This window comes from Hyla sarda, unplaced genomic scaffold (genome assembly GCF_029499605.1).
Source record: "Hyla sarda isolate aHylSar1 unplaced genomic scaffold, aHylSar1.hap1 scaffold_1712, whole genome shotgun sequence".
Lineage (NCBI taxonomy): Eukaryota > Metazoa > Chordata > Amphibia > Anura > Hylidae > Hyla > Hyla sarda.
Window position 1 is genome coordinate 16282 of NW_026608352.1, and position 16807 is coordinate 33088.

At 44.1% G+C, this 16807-nt stretch overlaps 6 non-coding genes across 6 annotated transcripts; all 6 read left to right on the forward strand.

Annotated features, from left to right (window-relative positions):
- The first annotated feature begins 4677 nt into the window (after positions 1–4677).
- Positions 4678–4877, forward strand: LOC130312301 (U2 spliceosomal RNA). The gene has a single exon (XR_008860433.1). It is a non-coding gene; the product is annotated as a U2 spliceosomal RNA (small nuclear RNA).
- Positions 4878–6978: 2101 nt separating this feature from the next.
- Positions 6979–7169, forward strand: LOC130312282 (U2 spliceosomal RNA). The gene has a single exon (XR_008860414.1). It is a non-coding gene; the product is annotated as a U2 spliceosomal RNA (small nuclear RNA).
- Positions 7170–9266: 2097 nt separating this feature from the next.
- On the forward strand, positions 9267–9457 carry LOC130312297 (U2 spliceosomal RNA). Its single transcript, XR_008860429.1, has one exon. It is a non-coding gene; the product is annotated as a U2 spliceosomal RNA (small nuclear RNA).
- Positions 9458–11555: 2098 nt separating this feature from the next.
- On the forward strand, positions 11556–11746 carry LOC130312283 (U2 spliceosomal RNA). The gene has a single exon (XR_008860415.1). It is a non-coding gene; the product is annotated as a U2 spliceosomal RNA (small nuclear RNA).
- A 2077-nt stretch (positions 11747–13823) lies between these two features.
- LOC130312296 (U2 spliceosomal RNA) lies at positions 13824–14015 on the forward strand. Its single transcript, XR_008860428.1, has one exon. It is a non-coding gene; the product is annotated as a U2 spliceosomal RNA (small nuclear RNA).
- A 2094-nt stretch (positions 14016–16109) lies between these two features.
- LOC130312280 (U2 spliceosomal RNA) lies at positions 16110–16300 on the forward strand. Its single transcript, XR_008860412.1, has one exon. It is a non-coding gene; the product is annotated as a U2 spliceosomal RNA (small nuclear RNA).
- Positions 16301–16807: the final 507 nt, after the last annotated feature.

A 16807-nucleotide genomic window follows, 5' to 3' on the forward strand; every position in this document is an offset into this window, starting at 1 on the left:
CCATTATTCATGAATATGTCTAAGGTTGTTATAGTCCATATGTACAACCCGAAGGTTTCGGATGAGATGGTGACCAATTTTTTGTACCGATATTGTGATGAAGTTAAATTTCTTGGAAGACTCAAGAACAGACATGGGTACTTTAATTGTAAAAGGAAATTTGTTGTAAAATTTAAAAAGGACGAAGGAATGGAAGAGGGAAGGAAGAGTATACCACAGGTATTTTCTATTGGAGGAGAAAGAGGTTTTTGTTTTTATGAAGGACAGTTGCAGTACTGTAGACGTTGTCACGCTTATGGACATGTACAGGAGTCTTGCCCTGAGCAAGGAGTATGCTGCAGGAATTGTGGGAAATCAGGTCACAACTCGGGTGAATGTACTGAGAAGAAAACGTGTGATATCTGTGGTAGTGAGGAGCATTTGGCTAGAGGATGCAGCTTATGGTATAGAAAGAAAATGAGCTATGCTGACGCGGCTGGAAATAGAAGAGAGGAAAGAGGAGAAAGGCCATTTCCACGTGTTTTTGGTGTGAATGCTGAGGTGACTCAGGTGATTGACGAGAACTCTGTAAAAGGGAGTGCAGCAGGTGTGACAGTGCAGCACATGAATACTCAGGAAAAATCTGGAAAAGGGGAGGAGGGTGACTCCACTGGTGTGCATTGTGAGGAGACTGGTGTTGGTGAAGAGTTTACTGAGGTCAGTAAGAAGAAAGCACGTAAAGGGAAAAAAGAGAAAGTGGTGGAGAGTGTGGAGACTGTGTGTAGGGAGGTTCCCCCATGTGAAGAAACAATTGAGGATTTTGAATGCCCAAACCCAGTGGTGGGGGAGGAGGAGGGGATGGAGTTTCAGGAGAATGAGAGTGAGAGATCCCTAACACCTGGGCAGAGGGTGATTAGTGGGGAGGAGAATGTAACATCTGAAGAGGAGGAGAAGGAGGTGGAGGAGGGGGAAGATGAAGATGAAGATGCAAATGGAGGCTTTCAAGGTAAAAGTAAAAGGTGTAAGAAAGGGAGTTGGTCAGGGGATCAGACGGATCCTGTGTATGGAGGTGGGAAAATGATGGACAGGGACTCTCAAGTGGGGTCGCCTGATTGCTATGGGATGCTGCTAAGGAAGGTTGAAGGTCAGAATACTAGCTTCTAGTTAAAATGGATGTTAAGAAAATGGATTGCCTTCTTTCCTTTTTAATGGCATTGGTTGTGGCTACTCTTAATGTTCGGAGTATAGGAACAACCATCAGAAGAGCAGCAGTTTTTGATTTTTTGGAGAATGTGAAGGGAGATATATTTTGTTTACAGGAGTGTGCAATTAAGTCTGCACCTTATGTAGATGAATGGAAGAGAGGGCAGTCTTTTTGGTCTACATGCACAGAGAATAAAAATGAAGGTGTGGGGATTTTATTGTGTAACAGGGACATTAAAGTTTTAAATTGCCAAGTTTTAGTACCAGGTCGTTGTATGGTTTTAAATTTTGAGTTTTTAGGCCAGAGAATGAGAGTTTTTAATGTATATGCGCCAGCAGAAAAACAGGCACGTGTGCTATTTTTAGAGTCTCTTAAACTTTTTATTCCTGGTCGTGATGGTACTATTATTGTTGGTGATTTTAACTGCATTAGATCCGTCAATGATCGTGAGAGCTCTGCTAAGGTTAGAACTGATATTACTTCAAATGTTTTAAACCAAATTATTCAAGACTTACATTATTCTGATGTGGGACTGATGGTTAGCACTGATGAAAGATACACCTATATATCAGATAGTGGCCGCTGTAAATCCCGGATTGATTACATTCTTGTCTCTGAGGGGATTAAGGTGGTCCGGTGCAATCAAATGATGTCAACTTTCTCAGATCATAAGATGGTGTCGGCAGAAATAAGTATTGCAGAGTCCTTTCATTTTGGTAGAGGGCTCTGGAAATTAAATGTAAGTCTATTAGAAGATGAAGAAGTAATGTCCGGTTTTAAAGATTTTTTTTTATCTTGTACTTCTAAACAATCTGTTTTTAGTAATGTTTTAGCTTGGTGGGATTGGGCAAAAAGTGAGTTTGCTAAGTATTTTAAGTTCATTTGCATAAGGAGGGCACAAGAAAAGAGGAGGGGTTATGAAAGGCTTATCTCACGTTTAGAAACTCTCTTTAAGTTTAAACATGTTGGTGTGGAGGTGGAGGAGGAAATTGAGAAGGTGAAAATTGAGATGAAGAACAGGTTGTTGGAAAGAGGTAGAAATATTGTTTTTAAATCCAAAGTTCAACATTTGGAGGAAAATGAACAATGTACAAGATATTTCTTTAAAAAATGTTTTAATGCTAGGGGTGTTTTTAAGTCTGTTTTAACTCCTACAGGGGAAGTTGTTGGTGATGAGATGGTGAAGGAGATTGGCAGATTTTATGAAACACTTTTTAGTAATAAGAGCAGAGCCAGTGAGACGGAGATGAATGATTATTGTAATATTTTAGAGAATAATGTCCCTGAAGGAAAAAGTGCATTTTTAATTGAGGAAGTTTGTGAAGGGGAGATCAAGCAGGCTCTGGACAAGACAGCGAAAGGGAAGACACCGGGCTGTGATGGCCTCCCCTTTGAGTTTTATTCAGTTTTTTGGCATATTTTAAAGCAAGATTTTACACGGGTGGTGCAATATGTTTTTAACTCAGGTATTTTAGCGGAGTCTATGAAGAAAGGAGTTATTACCTTGATACATAAGAAAGGTGATGAAAGAGATTTGAAAAACTGGAGGCCGATCACATTATTGAATACAGATTATAAGATCATTGCAAAGATTGTGGCGAACAGGATGAGTGACATAGTTGAGCACCTTGTTGGAGAATACCAAGTTTGTGCAGTGCCAAATAGGAGAATAACTGATAATTTATTAGTTTTAAGAGACTCTATTTATTATAGTAATTTTAATAAGAATGCACTTTTTGTGGAATCCATTGATTTTGAAAAAGCTTATGACAGAGTTGCTCATGATTTTATGTTTATGGTTTTAAAGCATATGGGTATTCCTGAGAAGCTACTGTTTGTGATTAAAAGTTTTTATTATGGGGCAACAAGTCAGATTTTAGTCAATGGACATGTGGGGCCGGGTTTTAATATTTTATCAGGAGTACGACAGGGATGCCCACTCTCCCCAATTTTATTCATTTGTGTCATTGAGGCCTTGCTCAAAAATGTACAGAAGGACAAATGTGTGAGTGGTGTTTTTATCCCGGGAAGTAATGGAAGGAATTTGAAGGTTTTAAGTTACATGGATGATGTGGTTTTTACTTGCACTTCCCAAGCTGATCTTAACAGAGTGAATTTGCATGTAAAGATTTTTTGCTGTATTGTTGGTATGAAAGTCAATTGGGGGAAGTGCCAATTGAGTAATTTTGGAAAGCAAGGAAAAGTGGTGGTGGATGGCGTGGATGAGAAGGAAGATATTGAAGTGTTAGGGGTTGTTTTTGAAAAAAATCTAAAAGGAGGGAAAAGTCATGAAAAGTTGGAGGAGAAGATAGAGAAGAAATTATCTTTTTGGAAATTGAGAAACTTGTCCCTTAAAGGTAAAGTTCTGATTTTAAAGGCAGTAATTTTGCCACTACTATTATATACTGCAATGGTTTTCCCACCCGGCAAATTATGGACCAGAAGGATGACAAGGAAGTTGTTTATTTTTTTCTGGGGTTCAAAGATGGAAAAGATGAAGAGGGAGGAAGTGATGAAGAGCGTGAAGAAAGGCGGATATAATTTCCCGGATATTAATCTGTTTTTAAAGACTCATTACTTTCTTTTAATTTATAAAGTGTCTCAGTGCAATAATTGGGTGGCAGACATGAGCAGGTATTTGGCAGGATGGTTGTTTTCCAAATGGGGCTGGTGTGAGAAGGATCTGAGGAGACCAATAGCGCAAGTTATACCTACCTTCTATGTGGTTCTCAGGTCTTTCAGTGATCAATTTGGTTTGAGTTCCCTGGGAAAACCTGAGAAAAAGAAAATTGAAAATGAAATAAGAAAAAATGAGAGATTATATGAAGTACCATTCTGCACTACTGCTCAGTCTGTGAAGATCTGGAATCTTTTTAATGTTAGAGGATTATCGAATAGACAGAGAGATGTAAACTGGATGACTTTTCATGGCTGCCTCCCAACCAGAGCTTTCCTGAATGGACGAGGAATAAGAGTGAGCGAGAAATGTCCAAGAGAGGGTTGTGGAGGCAGGGAGGATACAGTGCACTTATTTTGGAACTGTTTTTATGCAAGAGAATTTTTTATGCTTCTACAGAGGTTTTTTTCTGCAATCACGGGATATGTTGATTTTAATTTTGAGAAGATTTTTATTGGTCAGGATTTTAGCAGGAGAGAGGACACACGTGAAAGCTGGATTGTATTTTCTGTTTTTAAAGAAGTTTTATGGGATTCTAGAAACCTGCTTGTTTTTAAAAATGTGTGTATTTCTCCAAGGGAGTTGAAGAGACTTTTTTTTGGAAGGTTGTTTATTATTTTTCTATTTGACAAGAAGAGAATGGAAGAGGAAGAGGCTGAAAAGATTTGGAGATACAAGGAATGGAGAAAGTTGTAAGTATCCTGATCAAGGTTTTGAATTTGTGCTTCTCTTATAGTTTTCTTATTGAGATATTTTTCCGCATGATGTTTTTTCAGACTTTGTTTAGAAGTGATGAGTTTTGGTAGGTGACCTGATGATCGCTTGAACAATAGTCTGTAACTGAGGAAAAAAAAAAAAAAAAAATCTGTTCTTATCAGTTTAATATCTGATACGTCCCCTATCTGGGGACCATATATTAAATGGATTTTTGAGAACGGGGGCCGATTTCGAAGCTTGCTTCCGTCGCCCTATGCATTGACCCGATATGGCAGTATCTTCGGGTACAGTGCACCACCCCCTTACAGGGTTAAAAAGAAAGATTCCTACTTTCATTGCTACCTGCTTGCTGGCTAGCCAGCTAGCCAGCCCTGTGGGCCTTGCTGCTGCTGCAGCCAAAAAACAAAAGGTGGTGCTGCTGCTGCTTCTGCTGCTTCTGCTTCTGCTTGTGTCTGGCCCCTGTTGGAGCGTCCAGGCACAGGACTTCTGCTGCTGCTGACTAAATGGCCTCCTTAATTGGATCATTTGAGTAGCCAGCACACCTGTGCAGGTAGGGCATGACATGATAGGCAGCTGCCTTGATAGCGGGTGGGTGCTGAATGTTCCTAATTGACAAAATAAGATTAATGCTTATGAAGAAATATAAAATCTCATCCCTTCCCCAATATCGCGCCACACCCCTACCCCTTAATTCCCTGGTTGAACGTGATGGACATATGTCTTTTTTCGACCGTACTAACTATGTAACTATGTAACATAACATGGGGGGGGGGGGGGGGGGGGGGGTCTCCTGGCTGTTCACACAGGTGTGTCATTGCTGTACATTGACCATGCATTGCTTCTGTGGTATTGCAAAGGCAAAGACAAATGCTTCCAGCCATCCATTGCACTAATGGATTGGTCATCAGCTGGCTGTCTATGTCCCGCATCAATATAGACCAAAGTACAGAGGGTTAGGCTATGCTATTGTGCACCTACCTGATGCATCAGAAGGTGCGAGGCCCTTGCTAAATTCTGTGCACAGACTTTGAGATCTATGCTTTAGACTGTATCTAAACCTGCTCCAACATGGACTGACATTCTGGCCTACTTTCAGCCGATGCGACTTGTCTGTCGCTGAACAGTCGCTTTTTATGTATTCAGCACCTATGTATAATGTTGTAAAAATGCTCTAGAAGCTAAAGTCGCAGAAATGTCACACATATTTGGCCTGCAACTTTCTGTGCGACAAATTCAGACAGGAAAAATCAGTATAAATCCTTAGAAAATTATCCCCCAGTGTCTCCATCTGCTGGCGGTATTGAATAAGCATTGCTGCACTGATGGGGTATGCATTAGACGAAAAAAAAAGAAGAAAAAGAAGAATAATACGCCCAGAAAAGAGGCGAAAAGGAGAAAAACGTAAAAAAACGTGAAAAAAAAGTAAGAGGAAGAGAAGGGAAAAAAAGGTGGAAATGGGTTTAAAAGTGATTTCGGCGGAGAAATATATATATATATATATATATATATATATATATATATATATATATGCGCACACACACACATAGATATAAACGTATTCTCCGTTGAGATATTGCAGCCGCTGCTGTGTCCAGGCCCAGGAGCCTTAGCACTGTGCTGTGATGTCACTCAATACCACTGACATCACTAGGTGTAAACAACATCTCTCCTTTGCTGTGTATGTGACTATGGAGCTGTTTGGTGATGTCGTCTATTACGGCCTTCATAGAAGCAACAGGAGATTGTTGCATCCATCTTGAACCCTCAGAACTACAGTGCTATGATGTCACTCACTTCCACAGGCCTTGCAGAGTGTAAACAACAACAACCCAGCTTTGTTGTGTATGTAACCAAAGGGATTTGTGATGTCACCTAGAACCTTCACAGCAGCGACAGCTTTATGAGGAGCATCAGCACTGCTCTGCCTGAGCAGAACCATCACCGCCATAGGTTGTCAAATAACCCGGATTTAACCCACACAGGTAAGTCCAATGGGGTGCAGGCATGTCCTCTATGCTTACAGCTTCCCGTGGGTGTTGGTTTGATACCGTTTGGGGACAGCCAAGGAGGCATCTGCAGGCAACAAAGGTAGGTGTGTGCTTGTGTGTGTGTTTCCTATGCAGATCCTAAGCCCAGTGTCACATGCAAGTAGGAGGAGTAAGAAGGGTTCCTGGCAAATCCGGGTTATGGATTGCATTTAAAAAGGCCCCGTGGGAGTGCAATGGGCCCCTGTCTTGCTGCTTAGCAATAATGGTATGGGTTTAGGTTCTGCTGTGTGTACTGGTGGTTGACTGCCCCCCAGCCCAGAGTGTGCATGGAAAATTGTCTGGCAGCCTCCCTGACAGCAAGCAGTGATAGTGCCCATGAAGGGGACCTTGTTGGGCCCGCCCCTTTCACGGTTATCGCTTCTCGGCCTTTTGGCTAAGATCAAGTGTAGTATCTGTTCTTATCAGTTTAATATCTGATACGTCCCCTATCTGGGGACCATATATTAAATGGATTTTTGAGAACGGGGGCCGATTTCGAAGCTTGCTTCCGTCGCCCTATGCATTGACCCGATATGGCAGTATCTTCGGGTACAGTGCACCACCCCCTTACAGGGTTAAAAAGAAAGATTCCTACTTTCATTGCTACCTGCTTGCTGGCTAGCCAGCTAGCCAGCCCTGTGGGCCTTGCTGCTGCTGCAGCCAAAAAACAAAAGGTGGTGCTGCTGCTGCTTCTGCTGCTTCTGCTTCTGCTTGTGTCTGGCCCCTGTTGGAGCGTCCAGGCACAGGACTTCTGCTGCTGCTGACTAAATGGCCTCCTTAATTGGATCATTTGAGTAGCCAGCACACCTGTGCAGGTAGGGCATGACATGATAGGCAGCTGCCTTGATAGCGGGTGGGTGCTGAATGTTCCTAATTGACAAAATAAGATTAATGCTTATGAAGAAATATAAAATCTCATCCCTTCCCCAATATCGCGCCACACCCCTACCCCTTAATTCCCTGGTTGAACGTGATGGACATATGTCTTTTTTCGACCGTACTAACTATGTAACTATGTAACATAACATGGGGGGGGGGGGGGGGGGGTCTCCTGGCTGTTCACACAGGTGTGTCATTGCTGTACATTGACCATGCATTGCTTCTGTGGTATTGCAAAGGCAAAGACAAATGCTTCCAGCCATCCATTGCACTAATGGATTGGTCATCAGCTGGCTGTCTATGTCCCGCATCAATATAGACCAAAGTACAGAGGGTTAGGCTATGCTATTGTGCACCTACCTGATGCATCAGAAGGTGCGAGGCCCTTGCTAAATTCTGTGCACAGACTTTGAGATCTATGCTTTAGACTGTATCTAAACCTGCTCCAACATGGACTGACATTCTGGCCTACTTTCAGCCGATGCGACTTGTCTGTCGCTGAACAGTCGCTTTTTATGTATTCAGCACCTATGTATAATGTTGTAAAAATGCTCTAGAAGCTAAAGTCGCAGAAATGTCACACATATTTGGCCTGCAACTTTCTGTGCGACAAATTCAGACAGGAAAAATCAGTATAAATCCTTAGAAAATTATCCCCCAGTGTCTCCATCTGCTGGCGGTATTGAATAAGCATTGCTGCACTGATGGGGTATGCATTAGACGAAAAAAAAGAAGAAAAAGAAGAATAATACGCCCAGAAAAGAGGCGAAAAGGAGAAAAACGTAAAAAAACGTGAAAAAAAAGTAAGAGGAAGAGAAGGGAAAAAAAGGTGGAAATGGGTTTAAAAGTGATTTCGGCGGAGAAATATATATATATATATATATATATATATATATATATATATATATATGCGCACACACACACATAGATATAAACGTATTCTCCGTTGAGATATTGCAGCCGCTGCTGTGTCCAGGCCCAGGAGCCTTAGCACTGTGCTGTGATGTCACTCAATACCACTGACATCACTAGGTGTAAACAACATCTCTCCTTTGCTGTGTATGTGACTATGGAGCTGTTTGGTGATGTCGTCTATTACGGCCTTCATAGAAGCAACAGGAGATTGTTGCATCCATCTTGAACCCTCAGAACTACAGTGCTATGATGTCACTCACTTCCACAGGCCTTGCAGAGTGTAAACAACAACAACCCAGCTTTGTTGTGTATGTAACCAAAGGGATTTGTGATGTCACCTAGAACCTTCACAGCAGCGACAGCTTTATGAGGAGCATCAGCACTGCTCTGCCTGAGCAGAACCATCACCGCCATAGGTTGTCAAATAACCCGGATTTAACCCACACAGGTAAGTCCAATGGGGTGCAGGCATGTCCTCTATGCTTACAGCTTCCCGTGGGTGTTGGTTTGATACCGTTTGGGGACAGCCAAGGAGGCATCTGCAGGCAACAAAGGTAGGTTGTGTGCTTGTGTGTGTGTTTCCTATGCAGATCCTAAGCCCAGTGTCACATGCAAGTAGGAGGAGTAAGAAGGGTTCCTGGCAAATCCGGGTTATGGATTGCATTTAAAAAGGCCCCGTGGGAGTGCAATGGGCCCCTGTCTTGCTGCTTAGCAATAATGGTATGGGTTTAGGTTCTGCTGTGTGTACTGGTGGTTGACTGCCCCCCAGCCCAGAGTGTGCATGGAAAATTGTCTGGCAGCCTCCCTGACAGCAAGCAGTGATAGTGCCCATGAAGGGGACCTTGTTGGGCCCGCCCCTTTCACGGTTATCGCTTCTCGGCCTTTTGGCTAGGATCAAGTGTAGTATCTGTTCTTATCAGTTTAATATCTGATACGTCCCCTATCTGGGGACCATATATTAAATGGATTTTTGAGAACGGGGGCCGATTTCGAAGCTTGCTTCCGTCGCCCTATGCATTGACCCGATATGGCAGTATCTTCGGGTACAGTGCACCACCCCCTTACAGGGTTAAAAAGAAAGATTCCTACTTTCATTGCTACCTGCTTGCTGGCTAGCCAGCTAGCCAGCCCTGTGGGCCTTGCTGCTGCTGCAGCCAAAAAACAAAAGGTGGTGCTGCTGCTGCTTCTGCTGCTTCTGCTTCTGCTTGTGTCTGGCCCCTGTTGGAGCGTCCAGGCACAGGACTTCTGCTGCTGCTGACTAAATGGCCTCCTTAATTGGATCATTTGAGTAGCCAGCACACCTGTGCAGGTAGGGCATGACATGATAGGCAGCTGCCTTGATAGCGGGTGGGTGCTGAATGTTCCTAATTGACAAAATAAGATTAATGCTTATGAAGAAATATAAAATCTCATCCCTTCCCCAATATCGCGCCACACCCCTACCCCTTAATTCCCTGGTTGAACGTGATGGACATATGTCTTTTTTCGACCGTACTAACTATGTAACTATGTAACATAACATGGGGGGGGGGGGGGGTCTCCTGGCTGTTCACACAGGTGTGTCATTGCTGTACATTGACCATGCATTGCTTCTGTGGTATTGCAAAGGCAAAGACAAATGCTTCCAGCCATCCATTGCACTAATGGATTGGTCATCAGCTGGCTGTCTATGTCCCGCATCAATATAGACCAAAGTACAGAGGGTTAGGCTATGCTATTGTGCACCTACCTGATGCATCAGAAGGTGCGAGGCCCTTGCTAAATTCTGTGCACAGACTTTGAGATCTATGCTTTAGACTGTATCTAAACCTGCTCCAACATGGACTGACATTCTGGCCTACTTTCAGCCGATGCGACTTGTCTGTCGCTGAACAGTCGCTTTTTATGTATTCAGCACCTATGTATAATGTTGTAAAAATGCTCTAGAAGCTAAAGTCGCAGAAATGTCACACATATTTGGCCTGCAACTTTCTGTGCGACAAATTCAGACAGGAAAAATCAGTATAAATCCTTAGAAAATTATCCCCCAGTGTCTCCATCTGCTGGCGGTATTGAATAAGCATTGCTGCACTGATGGGGTATGCATTAGACGAAAAAAAAGAAGAAAAAGAAGAATAATACGCCCAGAAAAGAGGCGAAAAGGAGAAAAACGTAAAAAAACGTGAAAAAAAAGTAAGAGGAAGAGAAGGGAAAAAAAGGTGGAAATGGGTTTAAAAGTGATTTCGGCGGAGAAATATATATATATATATATATATATATATATATATATATATATATATATATATGCGCACACACACACATAGATATAAACGTATTCTCCGTTGAGATATTGCAGCCGCTGCTGTGTCCAGGCCCAGGAGCCTTAGCACTGTGCTGTGATGTCACTCAATACCACTGACATCACTAGGTGTAAACAACATCTCTCCTTTGCTGTGTATGTGACTATGGAGCTGTTTGGTGATGTCGTCTATTACGGCCTTCATAGAAGCAACAGGAGATTGTTGCATCCATCTTGAACCCTCAGAACTACAGTGCTATGATGTCACTCACTTCCACAGGCCTTGCAGAGTGTAAACAACAACAACCCAGCTTTGTTGTGTATGTAACCAAAGGGATTTGTGATGTCACCTAGAACCTTCACAGCAGCGACAGCTTTATGAGGAGCATCAGCACTGCTCTGCCTGAGCAGAACCATCACCGCCATAGGTTGTCAAATAACCCGGATTTAACCCACACAGGTAAGTCCAATGGGGTGCAGGCATGTCCTCTATGCTTACAGCTTCCCGTGGGTGTTGGTTTGATACCGTTTGGGGACAGCCAAGGAGGCATCTGCAGGCAACAAAGGTAGGTGTGTGCTTGTGTGTGTGTTTCCTATGCAGATCCTAAGCCCAGTGTCACATGCAAGTAGGAGGAGTAAGAAGGGTTCCTGGCAAATCCGGGTTATGGATTGCATTTAAAAAGGCCCCGTGGGAGTGCAATGGGCCCCTGTCTTGCTGCTTAGCAATAATGGTATGGGTTTAGGTTCTGCTGTGTGTACTGGTGGTTGACTGCCCCCCAGCCCAGAGTGTGCATGGAAAATTGTCTGGCAGCCTCCCTGACAGCAAGCAGTGATAGTGCCCATGAAGGGGACCTTGTTGGGCCCGCCCCTTTCACGGTTATCGCTTCTCGGCCTTTTGGCTAAGATCAAGTGTAGTATCTGTTCTTATCAGTTTAATATCTGATACGTCCCCTATCTGGGGACCATATATTAAATGGATTTTTGAGAACGGGGGCCGATTTCGAAGCTTGCTTCCGTCGCCCTATGCATTGACCCGATATGGCAGTATCTTCGGGTACAGTGCACCACCCCCTTACAGGGTTAAAAAGAAAGATTCCTACTTTCATTGCTACCTGCTTGCTGGCTAGCCAGCTAGCCAGCCCTGTGGGCCTTGCTGCTGCTGCAGCCAAAAAACAAAAGGTGGTGCTGCTGCTGCTTCTGCTGCTTCTGCTTCTGCTTGTGTCTGGCCCCTGTTGGAGCGTCCAGGCACAGGACTTCTGCTGCTGCTGACTAAATGGCCTCCTTAATTGGATCATTTGAGTAGCCAGCACACCTGTGCAGGTAGGGCATGACATGATAGGCAGCTGCCTTGATAGCGGGTGGGTGCTGAATGTTCCTAATTGACAAAATAAGATTAATGCTTATGAAGAAATATAAAATCTCATCCTTCCCCAATATCGCGCCACACCCCTACCCCTTAATTCCCTGGTTGAACGTGATGGACATATGTCTTTTTTCGACCGTACTAACTATGTAACTATGTAACATAACATGGGGGGGGGTCTCCTGGCTGTTCACACAGGTGTGTCATTGCTGTACATTGACCATGCATTGCTTCTGTGGTATTGCAAAGGCAAAGACAAATGCTTCCAGCCATCCATTGCACTAATGGATTGGTCATCAGCTGGCTGTCTATGTCCCGCATCAATATAGACCAAAGTACAGAGGGTTAGGCTATGCTATTGTGCACCTACCTGATGCATCAGAAGGTGCGAGGCCCTTGCTAAATTCTGTGCACAGACTTTGAGATCTATGCTTTAGACTGTATCTAAACCTGCTCCAACATGGACTGACATTCTGGCCTACTTTCAGCCGATGCGACTTGTCTGTCGCTGAACAGTCGCTTTTTATGTATTCAGCACCTATGTATAATGTTGTAAAAATGCTCTAGAAGCTAAAGTCGCAGAAATGTCACACATATTTGGCCTGCAACTTTCTGTGCGACAAATTCAGACAGGAAAAATCAGTATAAATCCTTAGAAAATTATCCCCCAGTGTCTCCATCTGCTGGCGGTATTGAATAAGCATTGCTGCACTGATGGGGTATGCATTAGACGAAAAAAAAGAAGAAAAAGAAGAATAATACGCCCAGAAAAGAGGCGAAAAGGAGAAAAACGTAAAAAAACGTGAAAAAAAAGTAAGAGAAGAGAAGGGAAAAAAGGTGGAAATGGGTTTAAAAGTGATTTCGGCGGAGAAATATATATATATATATATATATATATATATATATATATATGCGCACACACACACATAGATATAAACGTATTCTCCGTTGAGATATTGCAGCCGCTGCTGTGTCCAGGCCCAGGAGCCTTAAGCACTGTGCTGTGATGTCACTCAATACCACTGACATCACTAGGTGTAAACAACATCTCTCCTTTGCTGTGTATGTGACTATGGAGCTGTTTGGTGATGTCGTCTATTACGGCCTTCATAGAAGCAACAGGAGATTGTTGCATCCATCTTGAACCCTCAGAACTACAGTGCTATGATGTCACTCACTTCCACAGGCCTTGCAGAGTGTAAACAACAACAACCCAGCTTTGTTGTGTATGTAACCAAAGGGATTTGTGATGTCACCTAGAACCTTCACAGCAGCGACAGCTTTATGAGGAGCATCAGCACTGCTCTGCCTGAGCAGAACCATCACCGCCATAGGTTGTCAAATAACCCGGATTTAACCCACACAGGTAAGTCCAATGGGGTGCAGGCATGTCCTCTATGCTTACAGCTTCCCGTGGGTGTTGGTTTGATACCGTTTGGGGACAGCCAAGGAGGCATCTGCAGGCAACAAAGGTAGGTGTGTGCTTGTGTGTGTGTTTCCTATGCAGATCCTAAGCCCAGTGTCACATGCAAGTAGGAGGAGTAAGAAGGGTTCCTGGCAAATCCGGGTTATGGATTGCATTTAAAAAGGCCCCGTGGGAGTGCAATGGGCCCTGTCTTGCTGCTTAGCAATAATGGTATGGGTTTAGGTTCTGCTGTGTGTACTGGTGGTTGACTGCCCCCCAGCCCAGAGTGTGCATGGAAAATTGTCTGGCAGCCTCCCTGACAGCAAGCAGTGATAGTGCCCATGAAGGGGACCTTGTTGGGCCCGCCCCTTTCACGGTTATCGCTTCTCGGCCTTTTGGCTAAGATCAAGTGTAGTATCTGTTCTTATCAGTTTAATATCTGATACGTCCCCTATCTGGGGACCATATATTAAATGGATTTTTGAGAACGGGGGGCCGATTTCGAAGCTTGCTTCCGTCGCCCTATGCATTGACCCGATATGGCAGTATCTTCGGGTACAGTGCACCACCCCCTTACAGGGTTAAAAAGAAAGATTCCTACTTTCATTGCTACCTGCTTGCTGGCTAGCCAGCTAGCCAGCCCTGTGGGCCTTGCTGCTGCTGCAGCCAAAAAACAAAAGGTGGTGCTGCTGCTGCTTCTGCTGCTTCTGCTTCTGCTTGTGTCTGGCCCCTGTTGGAGCGTCCAGGCACAGGACTTCTGCTGCTGCTGACTAAATGGCCTCCTTAATTGGATCATTTGAGTAGCCAGCACACCTGTGCAGGTAGGGCATGACATGATAGGCAGCTGCCTTGATAGCGGGTGGGTGCTGAATGTTCCTAATTGACAAAATAAGATTAATGCTTATGAAGAAATATAAAATCTCATCCCTTCCCCCAATATCGCGCCACACCCCTACCCCTTAATTCCCTGGTTGAACGTGATGGACATATGTCTTTTTTCGACCGTACTAACTATGTAACTATGTAACATAACATGGGGGGGGGGGGGGGGGGGTCTCCTGGCTGTTCACACAGGTGTGTCATTGCTGTATATTGACCATGCATTGCTTCTGTGGTATTGCAAAGGCAAAGACAAATGCTTCCAGCCATCCATTGCACTAATGGATTGGTCATCAGCTGGCTGTCTATGTCCCGCATCAATATAGACCAAAGTACAGAGGGTTAGGCTATGCTATTGTGCACCTACCTGATGCATCAGAAGGTGCGAGGCCCTTGCTAAATTCTGTGCACAGACTTTGAGATCTATGCTTTAGACTGTATCTAAACCTGCTCCAACATGGACTGACATTCTGGCCTACTTTCAGCCGATGCGACTTGTCTGTCGCTGAACAGTCGCTTTTTATGTATTCAGCACCTATGTATAATGTTGTAAAAATGCTCTAGAAGCTAAAGTCGCAGAAATGTCACACATATTTGGCCTGCAACTTTCTGTGCGACAAATTCAGACAGGAAAAATCTGTATAAATCCTTAGAAAATTATCCCCCAGTGTCTCCATCTGCTGGCGGTATTGAATAAGCATTGCTGCACTGATGGGGTATGCATTAGACGAAAAAAAAGAAGAAAAAGAAGAATAATACGCCCAGAAAAGAGGCGAAAAGGAGAAAAACGTAAAAAAACGTGAAAAAAAAGTAAGAGGAAGAGAAGGGAAAAAAAGGTGGAAATGGGTTTAAAAGTGATTTCGGCGGAGAAATATATATATATATATATATATATATATATATATATATATATGCGCACACACACACATAGATATAAACGTATTCTCCGTTGAGATATTGCAGCCGCTGCTGTGTCCAGGCCCAGGAGCCTTAGCACTGTGCTGTGATGTCACTCAATACCACTGACATCACTAGGTGTAAACAACATCTCTCCTTTGCTGTGTATGTGACTATGGAGCTGTTTGGTGATGTCGTCTATTACGGCCTTCATAGAAGCAACAGGAGATTGTTGCATCCATCTTGAACCCTCAGAACTACAGTGCTATGATGTCACTCACTTCCACAGGCCTTGCAGAGTGTAAACAACAACAACCCAGCTTTGTTGTGTATGTAACCAAAGGGATTTGTGATGTCACCTAGAACCTTCACAGCAGCGACAGCTTTATGAGGAGCATCAGCACTGCTCTGCCTGAGCAGAACCATCACCGCCATAGGTTGTCAAATAACCCGGATTTAACCCACACAGGTAAGTCCAATGGGGTGCAGGCATGTCCTCTATGCTTACAGCTTCCCGTGGGTGTTGGTTTGATACCGTTTTGGGGACAGCCAAGGAGGCATCTGCAGGCAACAAAGGTAGGTGTGTGCTTGTGTGTGTGTTTCCTATGCAGATCCTAAGCCCAGTGTCACATGCAAGTAGGAGGAGTAAGAAGGGTTCCTGGCAAATCCGGGTTATGGATTGCATTTAAAAAGGCCCCGTGGGAGTGCAATGGGCCCCTGTCTTGCTGCTTAGCAATAATGGTATGGGTTTAGGTTCTGCTGTGTGTACTGGTGGTTGACTGCCCCCCAGCCCAGAGTGTGCATGGAAAATTGTCTGGCAGCCTCCCTGACAGCAAGCAGTGATAGTGCCCATGAAGGGGACCTTGTTGGGCCCGCCCCTTTCACGGTTATCGCTTCTCGGCCTTTTGGCTAAGATCAAGTGTAGTATCTGTTCTTATCAGTTTAATATCTGATACGTCCCCTATCTGGGGACCATATATTAAATGGATTTTTGAGAACGGGGGCCGATTTCGAAGCTTGCTTCTGTCGCCCTATGCATTGACCCGATATGGCAGTATCTTCGGGTACAGTGCACCACCCCCTTACAGGGTTAAAAAGAAAGATTCCTACTTTCATTGCTACCTGCTTGCTGGCTAGCCAGCTAGCCAGCCCTGTGGGCCTTGCTGCTGCTGCAGCCAAAAAACAAAAGGTGGTGCTGCTGCTGCTTCTGCTGCTTCTGCTTCTGCTTGTGTCTGGCCCCTGTTGGAGCGTCCAGGCACAGGACTTCTGCTGCTGCTGACTAAATGGCCTCCTTAATTGGATCATTTGAGTAGCCAGCACACCTGTGCAGGTAGGGCATGACATGATAGGCAGCTGCCTTGATAGCGGGTGGGTGCTGAATGTTCCTAATTGACAAAATAAGATTAATGCTTATGAAGAAATATAAAATCTCATCCCTTCCCCAATATCGCGCCACACCCCTACCCCTTAATTCCCTGGTTGAACGTGATGGACATATGTCTTTTTTCGACCGTACTAACTATATGTAACTATGTAACATAACATGGGGGGTGGGGGGGGGGTCCCTGGCTGTTCACACAGGTGTGT